Below are 17,146 nucleotides of genomic sequence, written 5' to 3' on the forward strand. Positions count from 1 at the left end.
ATTACATTGCTGGTCCAAAGTTCATTTTCAATGCAACAGCCTTCTTTAAGAACTTTACCCATTTAGCGGTAGGTCTGTACGTATGTATGTATGACGGCACATAACCTCTTTCCTGCCAACTTGTGTTTGTGTGTAGAATATGATCAAATGGGTAGAGCATTTGGTCGCTGTGCTGTCCCTGGGAACTGGGTTCGAAACTAACTGCCGGCCCAACTTCGGTCGCTCAGCATCTAAGAATGGGCATGTGCTGCTATTCAACAAACTTCTTGGATGCTAAGTAGAGTCACTGGGTACGTGGTACTCGGCATGTACTCGGTATGTACCACTGTTCAATGAGCAGCATCTCCCAGTGATCTCCAATTACCCCTGTCTTGTCATCTACTTTTACCCCGACTGCGTCTAGGTTGGCTGGCCTGCTCCCTCACAACTAATTTGTTCTTTCTCTTTTCAAATTGAGAACAATCCTAGACCTCTCTAACCTATGATCACTACTATTTACCCGACCTCATACTTCTGCAACTTGCACTATGCTAGGGTCGGCACAAAGTATAAAATCTATTTCATTTCTTGTTTCCACATTACGACTTTTCCAGGCCCACTTCCTGTTATTCCGCTTCCAGAAGAAGGTATTCATAACTCAGAGGCAATTTATTTCCATGAAGTCTGCCACATCTCTCATCTTCTAATTCTAGAGTTCATGACATAGTTGCCAGTCACCTGTTCCCCCACACAATTTCCCCCCACTTTCGCATTAAAGGCCCCCTCAAGGTCTGGCCATTTTAAGCTGACAAGCACAGTGCACACAATGCGGACTCATAATTAAGGATGCCAAAATTACATCACTACACACCGCGGAAACAGCTAAAATTTCGAACTTAACACCGTTCACTCTTTTCCTCACGGGCCAGCGCTCCAAAATGAGGGGATGACTTATATCAATAAAAGCGCCTACGTATATGTGTATGGTGTGATGTTGCTCATAGTGACATGTGACCCTTCAAGAATTATTCAAGGCAACATGTGTTATATGTGTAATCTGTTGTCTCAAGAGACGAATTAAAGTTTAGAGAAATAATATAACATGCAGACCGAATGTCTGCTGTTTGTTTTACTTTGCAGCACAGCAAGAAAGATGTACAGTCAAACCCTTTTTATAACTATGCCGGTTTCAACAATATATCGGTTATAACAACGAAAAGCAGCTGCACCATACACTTTTGTAAGTTTTCTATGGGGAAATAACCTGCTTAATTCAATGTCCTCATGACGCATTATCATTTATAACGATGAAGTATGGCTGCTGGGCGTCCATACCAAAAGGTAATGTAATGCGAAATCCTTCAAAAGAAAGAAGGAAAGATGAAATGCAAGCCGCCCAGTGCTTCTCTCCATGAGAGATGCACACCAGCGTCGCGCACATTCCTTCAGTCACATTTCCACCACTCCGAACACGAACGAACTGTGCCCATATATCTGCGCTGCGCCACCCTCCGAAACATGACTGGACCGTGCCAACTGTGCTGACAATGCTGCCGGCGCTGCTCCTAGACTGCTCGCTCGGCCCTCACAGTTGGTCCTTTAATCTCTGGCCCTCATTCTGCACAATCCTGCTAACGGATTAAGTCGCTCGTGCTTGTCTTTGTTCGTTGCATCGAAGTCATTCCTGGCCACATTGTTTCTCAGCCTAGTTTGACATGCCACCGAAACGGAAGATGGCTGATCAGCCCACTCATCATCAGCAATGCACGACATTGCCGGTGAAAAGAAAGCGCACTGCTATAAATTTGGAAACAAAGTGCTTCTAACCAATGAGGCGATCGTCGCAAACACGCTTGCATCAGATACCGACGGCAGTGATGACGGAGTAGGGGAGGCTGCGTCAACACTGTCCCCGCAGGAGGTCCCGCATATGATTGTCCCTCATGAGCCTGTTTTTGCGAGGGACCTTCCGCTTCCCTACATGGGGCACCTAAATGCCTTGCAGAAGGTTGTCGGCAAACTTCGCATAAAGCGAGCAAGGCTGACGGACATGCGGTTTTTTCAAGCAAGGCAGTGGGGAGGTATGTGGCGAGATGCCTGTGGCGATATCGCTCCAGCATTTCTTCTGGATTTCTCAAGCTGAGATGTTGCCATAGCAGCCTTCCCGCATATTTTAAAAGGCGCCTCTTGGGGCCACCAAAAGGATGCCTCGGTGGAGCTCGTATGTCATTTGCCGCTCTTGTCTCTTCTTTGCAGTTGTTATACCAGTGGCGTTCTTGAACGCCGACAGTCGCGGCTTCTTAACAACATGCGATCGAAGTGCGCAGGAAGCAGAGTTAAACAGTTGATCGAGTCAACACAATCAGAAGGCAGATGGAGGAAGGTGGCGGGGAGGAGAACTGACCTTCGCGTTATTATATTTTTCTCGGAACCGCTATGCCATTCCCCTTTTTCGTGGAACCCAGTTATAACAATGGATTTTTTGTGGCACTTGAATCAATATTGTTATAAGTAGGTTCGACTGTATTTCTGTTTTGTCTGCTTATTCCCACATCGTTCAGTTGAAAGTGAACACAATGAAACTATATATATAATTTTCTAGCCTGTTCCAGCATGTGGTCATGCTCTGTGATCCACTTGTGTCAGCCTCGGTATCTGTGTAGCACTGACCAATGCCTCCTCTAAACAAAATTATGCCTTGGACGTCGCTTGTTTTGCCATTAGAGGTTTGCCAACACAAAATGCAAGCAGATCGCCCCGTAGTCATGCTCCCAACTGTACTGCTGGAGCCGGAGTGATGCTGTTGGCAACACTGTGTCGGTGCAGCGGTGCATCTGGCTACAGGTTGTGCCGGCGGTTGCTTGTATGCTTGTAACATGCACTGGAGGCGCGATGTAGAGCACACGCCTGCTTCGTCACAAAATTTTTCTTTGAAGCTATTAGAAATATTCTACTGTGAATGATATGACATGCTTACTTTAATTTTTGTGTGTATTCGGACATAACAGAAGATTTATGGTTTCCATTGATGAAACTCGTTTCTAGCCATTTTTATAAGCATTTGGCCATCTTTCGACAATGTCGTGCAATGAGTTTTGAAGTTTTGAGCATTACATTAATTTGGCAGCTTTTCAAAAAGATAAAATTTTGTCAGGATTAGTTAGTGTTAAAAAAATGAATGGTGAAGAAAGGTATGCTCAAAATTCCTGCTGATTCCTTTTTTTTTTTTCGATCACCTTTAGCATTGCTGAGCCGGTCTGAAGTAGTGGTTGCTGCAACCATGGTGACCGCAGCTCAGGGCTGGCAGGCTCCTTAAGTTGACCATTGCCGAGAAGACTGTGAGGCACACCTTAGCAAGTATATTTTTTGAATCTTACACATTAAATACCTTTCTTTCTGACTGAACATGAATGGGACACGAAATCAATAGGCAGCTTCGACGCGTCGAACACGCTCTCAGTACTGTTACGTTATTTTGTGTTAAGGCACTGCTATGAATTAACACAGAAAACTTGAAAAAGAACCAAACAAGACATTTGATTCAAGAACAAAGAAATTTTGTTATGTAAATGGAACACACTGAACTATGTACTGGTGCAGGGAAAGAAAAGGGCGTCTTAACAGCTAGGTGAGGCAACAGTTGTTTGAAGACAATGCATATTCAGGCTCCCACCAAAATCCCTCTCTGCCCGCCATGCCTAGAGCTCACGACATTCATGTTGCCAACTGGGCATTTTGCGCTTCACAAGTCTCCAATTCGATCGGCATAACATCAACACCAAAATACTGCAGAAACTGCAAGTCCGAAATCTTGATCGGACTAACAGGAGTCATCAAGCTCATGGATGACATACTCGTCTTTAGCCACAATGAAGTCAGTCATGAGAGGAATGCTGACATGATGCTCAAGCAGCTGTCTCCTCAAGCATCCCGGCTCGTTACTCTTCGACAATGACGACCACGATCCATCAAAAGTCTCCACACCACTGTCCAATGACTACATCCCGCAGGCATCCAGCTCGGCGCTGTTCATCGACTCGTCCACTTCACCTTTGCTGCAGAACATGATCAGTGCACCTTGCTTCAGCTGTTTGAAGTATTGCACTTCATCGATATGTCAACTGTGGAGGAAAGAGGAAAGTAGGGAAAGGAGGAGGCAAAGGTAGAGAAGAGGTATTTCAGCAGTCGGGAGGCTTTGTTTCCATTACTCACAAATTATGCTTCAGGGATGCACGACAAGATCGCGACAATCATTTCCTTGAAGAAATTTCAACTATAACTTGAGAACTTTTTCTGACAGGGGCTTTCCTTTCAGGCAGTTTGGCGGCAGCATTCCTGTCAGACACTCCTTGAGCAAAATTTTTAAAAAGCGGCCTCATAAACTTCCTGGAACTTAGAAGCAGCAGCAGCTCTTTGCGGTGGTCAGTGTCGGTGTTTCCACAGCTCATCACTGGTAGGCTCATGGGCTCTTGGACAATCCTCTGTGCGTAAAGTTCAAGGGCTTCGCGACGGGCCTCCAATGAGGAAGCACACATTTCACGAATCTCCGAAAACCTATGAGCAGAATCAGCAGTACCCGAGATCGATAAAACAGGCCACCACAGTCTCGATGAGCGATGGGCCCATGCTTAGGAGTGCTGCTTTTTGCTCGGCGTAGGAACGCTATACGGCCTGCACAGGGAATGTGCTCACTCGCCGCACGCACGATGTATCTGCCAATCATGGCCACGCTGGCGATCTGAGGGGTGAGACAAATGGTCGCGCTGAAAGGCAGTTTTTTAACCCCTGCGCTGCCATGTTTAGGACCTCATCAAAGGTGCTTGCCGCACCATGCAATTCCTGTTGAATAAGAATAAGATGCTGCGATGAGAATGTGGTCAAGCTCTTAACATTGCTTTCACTTGAAGCTGACACGATTCTGGTCTTCAGCATTTTTTCCAGGACACATGCTGCACTCTTTACGTCCAACATGTCATCGTACCCGGCAATGCGGTGCAGAAAGCCAAACATTGGCTCGATCGAGTCGCTGGACATTTTCCGAGTCAGGATGAACTGGAAACTTTTTAGAGCGCAGCTCTTTGGCGTCCGTTCCTGGGTTTCGCGTCGTCGTCGGCGTTGTCGTCGGCCTCGTAACCAGCTCCGCCCCCCTTTCATCCCCCCAGCGCTAGCAGCGACCGACTGATACCGCTGGATGCCGCTGACGCCGCTAGAGAGTCAAGATAACGTGACTGCATAGAACACCGTCGCCGCCATGCAGAAAGAGTATCAGTCAAAGGCATCAGTCAGTCGCTGCTATCTCTTCCCTCCTCCCTTTATCGTGTTGTCCGCTTGCTGCGCGCGCTTCTGCCCCCATCGTTTGCCGCTGGGTGTACACGCCGCCCCCCTCCGCTTCCGCTTACTGCTGGTTGCTCTCGACGGCGGCGATGAGCCTCCGCTTCGGCGGCGCGAACTGCAGGGTCTTCTCGGCGGCGGCGATGAGCTTCTGCTTCAGCCTCGCTTACTGCTGGTTGCTCTCGACGGCGGCAATGAGCCTCCGCTTCGGCGGCGCGAACGGCAGGGTCTTCTCGGCGGCGGCGCTTAGCCTCTGCTTCCCCCACGGCTGTGACAACCTCGCGAGGCACTTGTATAGATCTCGTCTTCGAGAATCAAGCATTGGTGTACCAAGTCGAACATATATCAGTCTATTTCTCCGACCACAAAGCTTCCTTCATGACTGTCAAGAACTGTTAGTGGAGTCTTTGTTAAAGGAATACGTGTGAAAAATAAAAAAAAAATTCTGTGATAGCGCATACATGTGTTGCTCGATTTCTTTGCCTCAATCTATCCAAAAGGTGAAACAGCTTATTTGCTGCGCTCAAATTTCGCATTAGGAAGTAACGTAATCGTCGGTAATTTTTTTTCGCTGTAAGTAGATGATGGATGGAGGCAACTTTTGATTTTGCTGGAAAAATCAGTGAGATAAATTTTCTTGCTTAACCCTTTAATGACGAGACATATAAATAACGAGAAAAAGTTTTTATTGTTCTATCTAAATACGCAAAACACATCAAGAATAAGCATAATCAACAAAAATTAAAAATATTTTGCAGAATTTTCTAGCAATAAAGGGCAAACCCCAGACAGGAAACTGGAAGTGGGCTTCACCCCAAGCCACCTAAGGCTTCATTTTCAATATGTATCAACAGCTCTCATCATATGTGAACCATAGGCGCACATTTGAGTTGCTTTATATCAGATGTGTGACACCACTTCAGCTGCATATGTTGCATCGGCCTGTCTCCTCTGACCTTGGTTGCACAAGACAGTGAGTCGCGTGCCAAACTTCAACTTCTTCGTCCAGTGTTCCTGCTCTAAACCAACAAATGACGCTTGCTGCCTGTCATTCAGTCTTGGCGAAAAACATTTAGCTAGAATCTTCATACTCAATACTTAAACTCAGTAAGAAAAAAAATTCTTTTTTGGTATGTTGCCTGTAGGCAACACTCGTCAATAAAGGGTTAAAGGACCCCTCACCAGGTCTGGCCATTTAGAGCTGACAAGCGCAGAGCATACAGTATGTGACAACAATAGTGTCTGCAAAGTATTTCATTGCCATGTGCCGCAGAAAGATCCGAAATTTCAAACGGAACACTGTTTTTCCTTCTCGTAGCCGCCACGCTCCAAGCAGGAGGATGATATACTCCCGTCCCTGCACCTACGTAGTCGTGTCTGCACTGTGATGTAGCTCGTGGCGACGCGTAACCTTGGGAATTATTAAAGGCACCATCTGTTATTTGTGTGATCTGTTGCTTGAATTGACAAATTGAAGTTTAGAGAAATAATAAAACACACAAACGGAATCTCTACGTGTTTTTGTTTTACTTTGCACCGAAACAAGAGAGAGGTACTTCCGCTTTGTCTGCTTGTTCCCACGGTCGTGCGGTCACATGCGCAGGTACCGAAACTGTGCCATGTTCTACTGTGTTCCAGCGTGTAATCATTCCCTGCGATCCACTTGTTCTGCCTCAGTATTAGCATAACACTTAATTATGCCACTAGTACGGTTTCCCTGCACACAGCGCGGAAAATTTGTGCGCTTCACGAACGAGAGAACAGCTCGCGCACGATGTTGTCACGGAAGTGCATAGCAGTGAAAAGAAAAGTGAGAAAAACGTATGCATCACGCGATCCTCGAGGTCCGGTATGGGAGAATGCAGGGAGGGAATTTTGCATGTGGAGACTAGACAGGGTGAGTAGAGAGACTGTCTTGCTTGGGAGTAAAGCCCGCCTGCAGAAATCATGGGTTTGTGGCACTGAAATATTTCTATCTCGGCTATTAATGAGCCGACTTGAAAATTTTCTGCGGCAGAATGCTCCCTAGAGGATACGTAACAACTTCCAGCATATAACAAAAATTTGCTATGAGGCCTGGTGAGGATCCCTTTAAGGTGCCAACCGCAAGCTGCAGCGCACGCTGGGCTTGGAGAACAATCGCACCCCCGACAACCTATTCCAGCAGCGCATCAGACATTGCAGTTACAGCGGCATCATCTCGCATTGTTCTCTATGAATAAAGAGTGCTAAGGTGACGCTAAAGGTTTGGAGAAACTGCGAGCTAGAAAGAACGCGGATGCGAGAGCAGACGTCTCAATACCAGCTGCCCTTTCCACTAGTTGGCACTGGTCTGCGTTCTTGAACCGAATTATGCTTCATTTTATTGTGTCCACAACTGAAAATCGCCAACAAAAAAAAAAAAAGAAGAATAGGAAAAAAGAACATAGAGTTCTGGTTCCTTCACACTGCGGCGCTTTGATGACTTGCGGCCATCCACTACTGCCCGACAGTGCAAAGTGCTGAACTACTCGCGAATCTACTGCCATTCTACTGCTGGCGAAACTACTGGCATTACCGCGTCCCTTCGTCCCGACCGTCAGTAGCAGAAAGGCCGAACGCTGCACTTGAAATTTATTAAGCATGAGAAGCGCCAGCATGAAAACAAGGATGCAGAGAGTAAGTTTGACATCACACTGGGTACTCTCATCGTGAGCGCACGATAGCAGCGCCAAGATGCGGCCCTGCAGCTGCTCCGGCTCCGGCCGCCTATGCCGTGGTCCATTTCAATCTGTTGACGACTGTACATGCTTCTCTACACTTTGATGCCAAGTTGAGTCACTGTGCATGTGCCAGTATTGAATGAAACTCTTTGGCACCACTACCAACACCACCCCTACCACTACCGTAACCAATTATTGTGTGCCAATCATGATTGCTCACGACATTAAAGTCACCAATCATCTCAAAAGAATGGATCCACTACCAATTTGCTTCTTCATAACCCCATTAGGGCCTACTTCTTTTTCCCCAAGTGCGACCCCCCCACCGTTGAGTTCCGTTTTTATTGCAGGTTTAACATCGTCAGACTGACCTATATTGCAAAAAAGTTACATTTTTTTCAGAGTCACTATAAAGTGGCAATTAATATTTTTCGTAGAAAAGCATGCAATGTTTATTTTTCAATACAGATACAGATGGGTTGCATAACTACTTATGAGAATAAAATAGTAGATACACCGAAATAGATATGTTCTAATTCGGCACTCACGTACGCCTTGTTCAGGTGCTTTGCAGCCGCACTCGGTACGTGCTGCTCTTTATTGAACCACGTTGACGCCAAATTGGGTCACAGGTGTGAACACTTTTCATATTACTACTTAACATAAAATCAACAATCGTGCACCAATCATCGGACTGCTAATGACATTAAAGTTGCCAATCATCTCAAAAGAATCGATGCACCACCAATTATCTTCCTCTTATACGATCGAGAGTATTTTTCCCCCAAATGTGAGCCCTCAGTGTTGAATATTTTTACTGTAGATTTAAAATCTTCAGACTAACAAATTTTGCAGAAAAGTTATCTCAACTTTTTCAGAGTGACAATAAAGTGACCAAACATATTTTCTGCAGGTAAACATGCACTGTTTATTCATGAAACAGATGGGCTTGCATTACCACTTACCAGATTTTTTTTTTTAAATATAGAGAGGCTAGAAAGCAACATAGAGGCTAGAAACAGTGACGTGCTCCCAGGGCTCGGTTATGTTAACAGCTTCCACCATGATGCCATCACTACCATGGGGGTTTTGCTCTAGTGCATAAAGCCCGCCTTTTTGAAACAGTAGTTGATGGTGAAAAAGGGGTCCCTAACACTTTTTCCATTGATAGGCATGCCCACTGGATACAACCTTCACGATCACAGAACTCCCAGTTTTCAGAATCATCAATATTGTTACGCACCAATAGTTACGATAAAGAAGAGGCCAGCACTGTGAAGATGACGACAATAACTAGAGACTACTAGTATGGGCTGTTGTCTTTTGGCAAAGTGCAGCATATTCATTTTGTAAATAAACTTGTGTGTAGCTTCTTGTCTGTGACTTCCCATGTAACATATTTGGTGGAGGTAGACATGCCCTGTCCTCGTCATGGGGCTCGCAGTGGATGGTACATAGAGCCTTCCGTCATGGCTCCCGGAGATGACAGCTCGACTCAATCGTCTCCGACACCTGCTGCTACTCCAACGAGCCACATCGCACTCTCCACTCCACGTGATCTTGGCATAATCTTGGAGAAAGATGGGGAAGACGTCGATGACTGGATCAGCCTGTACCATCGCGTCAGCACCAATAACCAGTGTGACTCAACTGTCATGCTTGCCAACATAGTATTTTACCTCGGTGGATTGCACAGCTCAAGTATGGCTTAGGACACGTGCAGACGAGCTCACCAGTTGAGATACACTTAAATAAAAGCTGCAGAACTTGTTCGGCAACCCTTACGGTCACCAACTTGCTGCTGTTGTGCCTGACGATAGCTTAGAACAAAGGATGATTCACCTGCAGACATGCGGCAATCACAGGTGCTGATCCCACCTCATTGTTCACTCAAGGAAGCTCAATCAGCATCACGAGTCTTACAGACAAGTAGTCATGTTCCAGATCTTTGGCTTTCGAGCACCCAGAAATGACAGCTCACTTCAAGATAACAATGTCACCCTCTCCTGACCATCATGCAGAGGTCATTGATTGATGAGAGGGTCATTGTCGAGAAGTACCGGGAAAGGCATCAATGGCCGCTTCAGTTTGCCATGTGTAAGCCGCCTCGTATTGAGCAATGTTGGGAGCAGGAGGTGGTGAATGGTAAGGCGTTTGTGATTGTCCCGTGAAATCCCTTGCAGAGGGAAAGAGGGAAATAAACGGCATAAAAGGTGGACTGGGACGGATGCGAGAAGGAAGAAGCTCGGACATACACACTCTAGCATGTAGTGCGCTCTGAAAGTTAAGAGCCCTGTGTATAAAACTCAACCATGTACTTCTGAATATAAAACCTTTTCTTGTTCTTGTTACTGTCGCTCGGAACCCTTCTTTCTCTCGGCACCTCGCACGGCACCATAACGGAACCGACCTTACAATACAGGCAGGCAGCTTATGAGATCGATCGGCATTGACTACATTGGTGTGGTGAGTGTTACGTGTTTGCTTCTCTTTTCGCCAGACTCATAGCGCAGGCAATCCATAATTGTGTTTGGTGTTGTTACTTATTTTATTACATACACCAAGAATATAGTGTCTCGTGGGCTGATTGCTAGTGGGGAAGAAACACAGGGTGCTTTGTAAGCATGGAGAAGTTGCAAATCCAAAAACTCCTTGAAAGTCATGAGCAGATGAGCATTTCGGTTGGCCCTGCGAAAGGCAAAAGGTAGCAATTAGAGCTTTTGCAGAATGAGGAGAGGAGTTGGGAGGAGGCTGGTGAGGCAAGGAAAATTATTTTGTAAAAAAGAGAGCACGAAGAACAAGAAATTCTGCAGTCTCCTAATAGTGATAAGGATGGGCTAGCTATGGCCTGATGTTTGCTCTTCATGTCACCAACGCTCTCACTAGTACAAGTAAGCAGATGCTAGGAGAGTATGTTTGTGTTTTCTGGTAGGCACTGCTTTGGGAATTCACCTTCCTTAAATAGCGAATTGCAGTTTTATGGAAGGGTGCATTTTGAAGGCTAACAAATTCGCCATGGAGAAATTCAAAGCGCAGGACCTCCTTCTAATTTGCAATGAGTTGGGCATTCTCGCCAGCTCCGCAACAACAAAAGAAGCAGTTCTCGACGTCATGAACGCAGAAGATGTGACAGTCCAGGAAGCTGAAGAGGCTTGGGAAACCATTGTTGAAAGAAAGCAAATGGCAGAGGAGTGCAAGAGGTGCAAGCGTGAAGCAGGAGAGAGGCGAAAGAGGTGCAAATATGAAGAAGCCGAAAGGCACAAGAGTGAAGCAGAGAGGTGCGAACATGAAGAGGCAAAAAGATGCAAACTTGAAGCAGAAACACACCAGAGGCGTGTGCAGGAGGGAGCACAATGGCATGTTCTTGGAACGGAAGAGCTTGAGCAGAAAATTCAGATACTTAGATGGCAAATAGCGCGATTCCAGCTCCACACTTTCATGGTAGAGGAGGATATAGTTATATTCCTCGCCGGTTTTGAAAGAGTGTCGTATCTTCCTGTTGTGGTCCGTCTTGGCTGTTCGCGCTGTAAGTTTAAGTTCAGAATTATGCACCAACTAGGCCCAAATGAAGTTTTACTGAGAAAGAGGGTGTCAGCCGGGACTTGTGGACCAAGAGATTACCAGCACTAATCATGTTCAGTATTGATGTTTCATGAACTGCTTGTCTGAGGACAAAGTGCGAGACTACGATAGGGCTAAGAAGGATTTCTTTAGACCCTTCTGTCTAGCATTTCAAACCGACTTCGAAGGGCAAAAACAGAGAGCAGCAGAACTCGCCAGCCATTACCGCACGCTCCGAAGTTTCCGGAGTAAGTCGTGACAATCAGAAACAAGTGACAAAGCAGGATATGGTTCCCGGAAGCCAAAGGGTGACAAGTATTTCTGTAGGCATTTTAAACCGGAGACTTCAAATTCCCCCAGCACACATCAAGAGAAAGAGGGTGACGCACCTAAAGTAGCAGAAGAAACGAAGATGCCCCCGCTGATGGTGTACACACGTTGGAGGCGCGGAAGATCGTTGTGTATTACAACTGCGGAGGAAAAGACCACATAGCCAGTAGCTGTGAGAAGCGGGTGGTATTTGTCATAGCTCAGGACTCCAAGAACCTGCAGCCATATATGGGACAGCTTTCACTGAACAGCCAGGTGTGTATGGAGGCGGCAATATTGGCCAGCTTGCCAGAGCAAGTAAACTATTAAAAAAAAAATAATAACCAAAAGAAAAGAGCAAGTAACCCAAATAAAAATCAATCTTTCGTTGCAACCACCAACTACTCGCTGTGATATTTCCCTTCTATTATTATTTCATAGATTTGTTCACACAGTTGGCCTAACCTTATCAAACCTGAAAAAAGCATCCCTGACGTCACAACGACTAAACAATCAGTTCAGCTACACCCGAATTTATGGCAACACACATGCTTTTAATTTTTCAGCTTTGCCCCGTGCGGTCCGTTTATGGAACGCACTACCAGATACCATTGCATGCGAATCTAAACACACTGCATTTCGCAATCTGCTAACCATTCAATATGCCGTTTCAACCGTCTAAACACGTCATGTCTTTTGTAATTTTTCTTGCATTTTTTCTACAATGTTAGAGAATTTCAGTGCTCCCAATTTTTTCACAATACTTACTACTGTATAACATGCAAAAATGTTTACAATGTTATTGTGCTATTATGTTGTTGTTTACCATTTATTGTTATTGCTCAACATATTGTATTTGCTAATGTATTACTTTTCCATGTTCTGTGCGTACTCCTTTCATTATGCTGATGTTTATTTCTTTCCTGATTCCATACTAATATGTTACCGTATTTCCCCCCTTACACTATGCCTTCTCGAAGGCCTGTAAGGTACATGTAAATAAATAAATAAATAAATATGCCCTCCTGTTCGGGTAAAGCGTAGCTTTACAGTAGCACAATTTAAAAGTGAACTAGAAGAAAGGCGGAATAAATCAGGCCTTCTGACCCAATTTAGGAAAGTGATAAGGATTGCAGATGGTTTTCCATTTTGTTTATTTTGCAACTTGGCATTATGCTATGATCATGTAGCTATCTTGTGCTAAGTGTTACAGATATCAATTAATCAAAGCCAGTTCTCCCTTCGCCTTCCTGATCTGTGGAAGCTCTAATTCATGATTACTTAGCTTCCTTACATAAACTCTGTGTCTATTTGCACGGAGACATTGTTAAAAGAGTGCTGGTGCTTGTCCAGATTAATGTGAACCTTGTGTTTCAGGGTTTCCCTTCAAATAGGGGGCTGTCAGGTTATTTCAATTTGTACAGTTTGGCGATGAGTGGCCTGCATGTGGCGCTTGCGGCATTGTGCAGGGCTGACAAAGGTCGCTCCGTGGAGCTTGTCATCTTGCATCTATACAGTCAAGTCAGAGCCCACCTATTAAGATGCCTTTGGCCAGAAGATCTTAATTCTCGGAACCTGCATCCCAATGGCTTTGAGGAATGCAAGCATCAAGCCAGCTGAGCTGCATCGAACAACTCAACATCCTGATGTGCTGTCTGGTGGCAGGGGTGTTGTGCCTGACAATCCCTCAGAAAAAAGATGCTTCACCGGCAGACATGTGGCTATCATGGGTGCTGATCACGTCTCATCGTTCACTCAAGGACGCTCAATCGGCGTTGCCTGAGTCATAGAACAGGCAGTCACGCTCCAGATCTTCAGCTTTTCGAGCACCCAGAAATGACAGCTCATTTCAAGATAACAATGTCACCCTCTCCTGAGCGTCACAAAGAGACCACTGATTGATGACAGGGTCATTGTCGAGAACTCACAGGGAAAGGCGTGATCCTTCTGCACCTACCTAAGTCCATACCTATGCCAAAGCCACGGAATCAGTGCAGTACTGGCACAACGCCAGCAAAGCAACGACCATATTACCACTTATGCCAGCAGACACCTCCCAACCTTCAAGCATAACCATTCCATCATTGAGCTCGAGTATCTGGCATTAGTTTGGGCAGTTGCAAAGCTACGCCTATAATTATATGGCCGACTATTTCAGTCATCACACATCAGCACGGACATTGCTTGTTGTGCTCACAGAAAGACCCTACAGGTCGACTTCCTCACTGGATGTGACGCTGACAAGGATATTCGTATTCTGTCATTTAGAAATCTGGCTGTCCCCACAAGAACACTGATTGCCTGTCTCGTTACCCGGTCAACGAGCCTGACGACACTGTCTGTAGCACCGCCAATGGCATTTTCTCTGTGTCTGCTTTCCCTAACAACGCCGATGAGCAGTACTGAGACCCATCACTTCGAACACTCGCTGAGCATCTGCACGCTTCACCTAACAATGCCTCTCTTGGCCGATATGTCCTCCAGGTTGGCATTCTCGAACGAAGGAACTTCTCCCATGGCGGGTCTGATTATCTTCTTGTCATGCCCAAACTTCTGCAACACACTCTGCTCTTTGAGTTCTATGATGAATCTACTGCAGGACACCTTGGGGTATCTCTCAGGTACAACCCCATCCGCCGCCGCTTTTATTGGTCCGGTCTCACTCGCTCCATCCGATAACACGCTGCTGCCTGCGATTTCTGCCAGCACCAGAAAGAGCCTCAGGCACTACGTGCTGATCAACGTCCCTGCAGAACAATTCTTCCATGTTGGATTAGAGCTCCTCAGCCCTTTTACTGCGTCATCCACTAGAAACAAATGGGTAGCCGTTGAAACTGATAACGCCACCTGCTAAGGGTGGCGCCAATCACACGGGCTCTCCTGACCAGTTCGGCCACTGACGTTGCACTTTTTCTTGCATAACATTATCTTACTCCACAGTGCCAGCAATAGATTTTTACTGATAGTGGTCATAACTTTATGTCGAAAGTTATCACCGACATTGTGCGTTCCTGCTCCACACAACACAAGCTGAACACCTCACACCATCCTCAAACCAACAGACTGACGGAGTGGTTGAACCGTACCCTCACAGATATGCTGTCCATGTACGTTCTGAAGGCCTGCTATGCCTGGGACGTTGCCCTTTCTTACATTACATTTGCCTATAATTCTTCTCGGCATGACGCTGCCACAATTTCTCTATTTATGTATTGTACGGTCACAAACCAACCTTGCCCCTGGATACTGCATTTCTTTCTGAACCTCCTCGACAGGTGAGCATGAGTAGTGCCATCGCCTTGGCCAACTTGCCCGTGCTCGACTGACGGCATCGCAAGCCACTCAGCAGCAACTGTACAATGCCTGCCACCGTAACGCACAGTTTTTACTTGGTGTGCACACGTTCCTGTGGTCACCCTCTCGTCATGCTGGACTTTCAGAGAAGCTCCTTTCCTGATTTAGACAAGGTCCTGCCGCATGCTTCACCAGGTGACACCAGTGATCTACGAAATTGCTCCCGTCAGCTCAACGTCACCCTCTACTAGGTCATCCAGTGATGTTGTGAATGTCAGTAGGCTCAAGGCATACTACAATGCTTCTGAGCCAAGCCTTTAGTTGTGCTGAGTTGGCGCTTTTACTGACGAGGGTAGTGCTATGGTAGTACTATGATAGTACTGTGGTGGTAGTAGGGTAGCAGTTACGATGCAAAAGAAGCCAGCGGTGTCAAGACGATGATTAAAGGCTAGCTCACGCTGTTGCCTTTTGGTGAAGTGCAGCATATTCATATTGTAAATATACTTGCATATAGCTTCTCGTGTGCATTTTCCCTTGTAACAATATCATTGAATGCGAGCTCATACTTCTTCCAGTCTTCCAAATTTGCAGCTTCGTCTCAAGCAACATGGTGTTGTGCTCTGTCAGCACTATCTTTTACAAACTGGGCTGTCTGCTGCTTTGGGCTGCTTCTACGGCAAATTTTCCACATTGTTTCCGCGCTCAAAGAGAGAGAGAGAAATGGCAGAAAGGGGGGTGCCAAGGCACAGCTTCACTTTCACTTTTAGCCCTTTTTCTTTCACTCTCTCGTTCTCTCTCCGGATCCATATGAAGTGCCACTGCGAGTGATGCAGATGCAATGCAGCTGGCGCCTCTTGCACCAAGCTGCGATGCTCTCCGTGGCTTTGTGAGATGCACTGCGCGGAAATGGTGGCAAATTCGGAGTCTAATAAGGCAACCTTTCCACCCTGTCTAAACACTGTTCGTTTAAAGGGAACTTAGCAATGCAAATGTCAAGCACAGTCTGAAAACACCATCCAGAAGACATAACTGATGGTTGCGTCTAACGTGATATGATAATAACATGTCGCTATATATGGATTCTTAAAGCTAAGCTTTCTTTGCATGTTCCTTCGAATTTTTTACTGCCTTACTTTTTACTGCCTTACAAGCCACTTCGAGCAGTGGCTGAAAGTGTGCATGTACATGGCAGGGGCGACGTAGAGAGGAAAGGTGATGCAAGAGGTTCGTTTCAAGTTTTACATTGTGCCGCATTTGCACAACACCATCTGGGTCATCACCAGATAAGCCTCCTGACAGCTTTAGTTATCCGTGAGCCCCCCCCCCCCCCCCCCCCCCCAAATCATTGCAGAAACTGCAGCGGTTTTTACTCTTCTATTAACACGCGAGTCCCGAGGGGAGATGGACAGAATGCAGAGGATGGGTAGAACCTATGCAGTTGGGAAACAAGTGAATAACAGCCTTGCCCCTCTTCACTCCCAGTTTCCATACAGAGGGGGGAGAGGAAGGCGGGAGAGGGAAAAAGTGACAAAAGAAAAGCAAAAACGACAGCCCTTGCTCGCAAGCTAAAGGTACAATACTTTAAATTTATGCTATTTCGGAAATATAAACACCATGCACATTTGCCAAGTGGACAAATGGTGCGGGGTGCGTACACGCCAAGCTTCATTACGTCACCATAGGGTCTAGGCGACAAAACAGAAGCAGCAGCATGTGAAATCGACCCTTCTGTGCTCATGGCGGTAGCTTTGCGGCTACGGTCAAGGTCGCAGGTTCAATCCCGACTGCAGCAGCTGCATTTCGACCAGAGTGAAATGCAAAAACGCTTCTGCATTTAGATATAAGTGCTCGTTAAAGTGACTCTGAAACAATTTTCACGATTTTGTAGAAATGTGCTGAGTTGTTAGAGTTGGCACTCGTGATAATTGGGTGACAAAAAGTGTGTAATTTACTATAACCTTTTAAATATG

At 46.0% G+C, this 17,146-nt stretch overlaps 1 protein-coding gene across 8 annotated transcripts in view; it reads right to left on the minus strand.

The window, feature by feature from the left end:
- The window catches only part of LOC142590434 (uncharacterized), a 393,201-nt gene that overhangs the window by 120,508 nt on the left and 255,547 nt on the right, over window positions 1-17,146 (minus strand). Inside the window, exons 3-4 of one of the 8 annotated variants that reach the window (XR_012830113.1) lie at window positions 11,963-12,043; window positions 8,471-9,622 (exon numbers count right to left, since the gene is read on the minus strand). The exons of 4 other annotated variants lie outside the window; for them this stretch is intronic. The gene's annotated coding sequence lies outside the window, so the exon portion shown is untranslated. Of the gene's footprint in view, window positions 1-8,470; window positions 10,701-11,962; window positions 12,044-12,128; window positions 16,073-17,146 lie in introns of those variants that run through there. 3 more of the 8 variants (XR_012830109.1, XR_012830108.1, XR_012830117.1) reach the window with 3 other exon arrangements.

Source organism: Dermacentor variabilis, chromosome 8 (genome assembly GCF_050947875.1).
Source record: "Dermacentor variabilis isolate Ectoservices chromosome 8, ASM5094787v1, whole genome shotgun sequence".
NCBI lineage: Eukaryota > Metazoa > Arthropoda > Arachnida > Ixodida > Ixodidae > Dermacentor > Dermacentor variabilis.